At 45.5% G+C, this 5,074-nt stretch overlaps 1 protein-coding gene and 1 long non-coding RNA gene across 3 annotated transcripts in view; one reads left to right on the plus strand and one right to left on the minus strand.

Annotated features, from left to right (window-relative positions):
- Positions 1 to 5,074, plus strand: part of DISC1 (DISC1 scaffold protein) — a 370,273-nt gene that overhangs the window by 70,848 nt on the left and 294,351 nt on the right. The window lies entirely within an intron of this gene.
- The window catches only part of LOC102379936, an 8,569-nt gene that overhangs the window by 2,084 nt on the left and 1,411 nt on the right, over positions 1 to 5,074 (minus strand). Inside the window, exon 2 of the long non-coding RNA XR_324295.1 lies at positions 1,521 to 1,773. This is a non-coding gene — a long non-coding RNA (uncharacterized LOC102379936). The remainder of the gene's footprint in view (positions 1 to 1,520; positions 1,774 to 5,074) is intronic.

The raw sequence follows: 5,074 nt of genomic DNA on the forward strand, positions 1-5,074 counted from the left end.
CCTGCCCTTGGCAGGGGGGCGGACTTGATGATCTGCTCAGGTCCCTTCCGACCCTACCAACTATGAAACAATGACAGGGATTGTCAACTAGGAGTATGTATCTGGCTGCTTGCCACCCCTTACCCCTGGCCACTCTCCATCCCCCCCTCCGGGGTACACTTACTAAAAAGGGGGCTGCCGGGGGTACATTTATTAAAAAAGGTTGAAAACCCCTGCAGTAGGAGAGCCAAGAATAGGGCAGGGAGGATGTGGCAGCTCCCCCTCTCCTGCCAACTTTGGCTGTGCCATGTTTGTGCAGTGAACTCTGAGCTCATGGCCTGGTCAGCATGGGCTCCTGCTGGAGCTCTGCATGAGCAATGAGCTCTGAACTCACCAGCTGATTGGGACAGGGTCTAGCTGGAACCTCCGCTTGCTTATGACTCCAGATCCTACAGGATGAATGTTGCTGCTGTTTGACCTTCCTCTCCCTCCCCCTCCCCCTCCTCACTGGATTCAGCAGTAAGAAAACAGGAGAAGACGCACAGCAGCAGTGTTGCTCACCCAGAGCTCTGGAGCTGTGTAAAAGCAGGGGCTGTGCCCCCCCTCCTCCCCCGCCAGAGCTTACCCGTAGCACAGCCAAAGTGCTGTGGGGTGCAGCTATACTATCATACCCCATCTGGAACCACCCCACGTTCACAAAACTGGGTGGAGGGATCAGGAAAAGCTGAACTGGCCTTTTCCCAAATGGACTGTCTCTTTCACTGGACATGTTTGGCATCTCACCGCTCCTTTCTGTATATCAATTTTAATTATCTCACAGATCTTTTCTGTGTACTGTGAGGAAAGAAAATTATTGTACGTGCCCCCAAATAAGATACTTGTCTTGCTTGGGGAAGGCAGAGTGAAGAAAAAAGGATTTTTCCAGAGTCGTGGCTGAATCCTAATGTCTTGGCTCAGCCAAAAATTACTGGCAGTTTGGCAGTGGCTGTGAAAGCATTAAAACAAACTCTGGCACTGCAGACTGCATTCTGCCTCTTGTTCCCTGGTTGGGAAAAAAGGGCAGCCCTGGGCAGTATTTCTGTGCAGCCAGTGTAGCATTCTTATGCTTCTATTCCAGTATGGTAATCAGTTTCCCCCTCTTAAGACATGTACATTGATTTTTTGGAGGGCTGATGTTTGGGAGAAAGGCATATATAGTATGCTAGTAAATATGATCACAGAAATGAGGAGGATAAGAGTACAAGTGTAACAGGCTTCATGAAAAGACCTATAGAATGTAATATTAATGGAGTGAAATTTCTCTAGAAAGAAAGAATTTTCTAGGGAATTCTAACCTTTCCTCCTGGTTGTTTGTTTGTTTGTTTGTTTTTTTGTTTTTTTTTTTGTTTTTTTTTTACTGTCCTGAACAATTCAACAGCAGCAATATAGGCAAATTGGTAATATAGTAATTCTGTAGGCAAAAGCACATATGAAGAATTATATTTTTCAGGAACTTTCTGTAACAAACTGAATTCTCATTATTAAAAAGGTGATGCACTCACTTGATCCATAAGGCTACTCAGCAAATCAGTCCCATTTCAGGAAGATGGTAATCTGTCCGGGGTTGGTTCCCTGAATGCAGCCAGATCTTGGCTGGTATTGGTCACTTGCAATTTTCAGTGAGGTCACTGGGAGTTGTAGGTACTTGATATCTCTTGTAATTTAAAACACAATTTACTGTAGGTCAGCTTCTGAAATTTGTTTGTAGTCTTTATTAAAGTTCTTTTTGAAGCTGGGGTTGTTAGTTGTATTAATCTGAAATCAGACAGAAGATAGGGCAGGGTGGCACGTTACAGACTAACTGGTTCAGAGAGGCATGAGCAACAACCTACTTCATCAAATGCTAGAAACAAACACCATTCTATTTGTTCTGTTTCAGTGACTACTTGTATGTGCAAACTTTGCATTTTTCATTAAGTCCCAGTAATTGTGATTGCATATTTATAAGCAGTATAACTGTAGCTGCACAACTGCAATTCAGTGTCAAATACTTAATTGATATAGTCTTTTTTTCATATGGAAACCATAATCTAATAGTTGCTAGATTATAGCAATGGCTGATGCTTTGTTTGGTAACCAGACTTTGGAACACACAATTACTGTGGGTGGATTTTTAGAACATTTTTTTAACATTTGAAACTTCACATCTCAGTGTGTCAGCTGATCACTTGAAGGGATCAGAAGGAAATTCCCAATATCGGCATCATGAATAGCATTCAAAAAATTGGCTGGTTGCCTCTCTCTCCCTCCCTCTCTCTAGTATAAATTTGCTTTTCTTTTAAATATCCAGCACTTGTCAATGCTCTAGGCAGCATACTGCTGCACTAGATGGACCTAGAGTCTGATCTAGTGTGGCAACTCCTGTCATTTTCAGGTTATGATGTTTTTGATTCTTTTGCTGTAATACTGGTGCATGAATGTGGTATGCAAGTGTATTGTACTTACGAAAACAATATGTTTTGGAAACTTTCTATTACAATATGAAACTGTAAGACAAGAAAATCTGATCTTTAGAGCAGTTCTATAAATGCAATGTTAGGAGATCCTGAAAATCTGAGACTCTCATAAAAAAACTGTATCCACAACTAAGTTGCCTTGTAGAATAGCTAGAAAACAAAAATTGTATCTTTATGATTCTTTTCTTTAATTTAGCATGCCACAGGACCTAAATGCAGAATCTTCTATAGCTACATAACTGGAACTTTAGGCTGCATCAATTGCAGTGGAAAAACTACAATCCTCCTGAAGGACTTTGTTTCATAACACAAGTCTTGATAGTGCCAGTGTTGGGGTTCTCTGAACAATTTGTTGAATTTAGGGTTGTTGATTGTAGCCATGTTGATCTAAGGACATAGGCAGACAAGGTTCTTTGGGTAGATGTGATATCTTTTATTAGACCAACTAAAGAGTTGAAAAAAATTGTTCTTTGCAACCTTTCGGGCACAAACACCCTTCTTCAATTATAGAGAGAGTCTGTTGGTGTTGTGTGTGCTCTCCTGGGTAGAACAGAAGCCACTCTGCAGGTCTGTGAAAATACCTAAATGCCATGCATTTATTTTGTAACTTAAAAAATAACAACAAAAAATTAGTCTTTTATTTTGGATGCGATATACCTTAACTTTAATAAGGTATTCTGTCTCCCATGACATTCTCATTAAGAAGCTAAGGAATACAGACTAGGTGAAAATACTATAGGATGGATGCATAACTGGTTAGACAGCTGTACTCAACAAGTAGTCAATAGTAGCTCAGTGTCTAAGTGGGAGGAGGTAGTGAGTGGGGTTCCCTTGGGGTCTGTCCTAGGTCTGATATTGTTTAATGTCTTCATTAATGTTTTGAACAATTGGATTGAGTGCACGCCTAACAAATTTGTGGATAACACCAAGTTAGGTGGAGTTGCAGACACTTTGGAGGGCAAGGGCTAAGGTCCAGAATGACCTGGATAAATTGGAGAAGTGGTCTGAAAATCAATCAGGTGAAATTTAACAAGGCTAAGTGCAAATTCCTGCACCTGGGATGGAATAATTATATACAAACAGTGGCTGGGCTGCAATACTGCAAAGAAGGATCCTGGAGTTACAGTGGACTATTAACTCAATATAAGCCAACAGTGTTCTCTTGTTGCAAAAAAGCCAAGAGCATCCTGGGTTGTATTAACAGGAATGCCACTTGTAAATCAAGGGACACGATTCTTCTGCTCTGTTTGGCACTGGTGAGGCCTCACTTGGAGTACTGTGTCCAGTTTTGGGCCCCACACTTTAAGAAGGGTGTGGACAGGTTGTGGAGAGAGTGACCAAAAATGATTAGAGGCCTGGAGAACTTGAGTTAAGGAAAGGCTGAAAGAGTTGTTTAGTCTGGAGAAGAGACGGCTGAGGGGGGATTTGATAAGTCTTGAAATACCTGAAGGACAATTCATAAAAAAATATGGACATGACAGGACTAAGAGGGGACAACACTAAGAGCAAGGGCCTCAAACTTCAGTAGAGAAGATTTAGGCTGGACATTTGGAGGAACTTTCTGACCACAAGGGTGGTCAAGCATTGGAACAGGCTACAAAGAGAAGAAATTGTGGAATCTCTATCCCTGGACATTTTCAAGAGCAGGTTGGACAGACACTTTGCTGGAATGGTTTAGCCAAGGATGATCCTGACTTGATCAAGGGTGCTGGAATAGATGACCCTGTGAGGTCCGTATCAGAAGTACTTTCCTATGACCCTATGTGGCAGTGCACTGTGTGTGCCTGCCACTTTAAGGGCTTGGAACTGGCAGCCTCCAGGTGCCTGACGAGGGCAGCCATTTTGAGACATGGGCTGCCTATATAAACAGGGCAGTTTGGCTGCAGGAGGCCAGGCAGCAACATTGCCTGGCCGGACAGCTGCTGGGATCACCCGGAGGTAAGGGGGAGCTGCAAGGGGATGGTTAGGAGGCTCCTGGTCCTGGGCATGACCTGAAACTGCACCCTGCCGGGAGTGGGTGGCCTGGTGGGGCTCTCAGTGGTGCGGGAGCCCCAGGAAATGCCAGGCCAGTTATCACCCCAGTGAAAGGCAGGTCGGGGCGCCTTAACCCCTAGCTCCCACCACCACCGGGTGGGTTACCCATGTGTTAGTTGTAGGGCCTAGAGGGCCAGTGTTGTGAGGGGCCCAGAGAGGGCGGACCCCGAGAGTGGGAGTGATGTGGGCGTGGGGCTGCAGTTGCCCCAAGAGGATGGGGAGTAGTGACACGGTGAGGCCCAGTGACAGAGTGAGCGGCTAGAGAGACCCAGCCCAAAGGGGAGAGTACCCTCGACTGGCCCAAGCTGGGGCCAGGACTACGGTAGTCAGAAGGGCCGGGGGCCCACCGCGAGGGACGCCCAAGAGCCGGGGGCCTGGGGTTCCGACTGGCCTGGAGGTGGGCCAGGGCAAGAGGCCGAAGGTTCCGGGGGAACCACACCCAAGAGGGGAACATGGCTTCGGGGGAGCTAGGTAGCCCGGATGACGGCGGAGTGGCCGCCTGAGAGGAGAGGATCATAGAGGGGTCCTGTACGGATGATTCTGGGGCCCAGTGTGGGGCCGGTGAT

Source organism: Alligator sinensis, unplaced genomic scaffold (assembly GCF_000455745.1).
Source record: "Alligator sinensis unplaced genomic scaffold, ASM45574v1 scaffold93_1, whole genome shotgun sequence".
NCBI lineage: Eukaryota > Metazoa > Chordata > Crocodylia > Alligatoridae > Alligator > Alligator sinensis.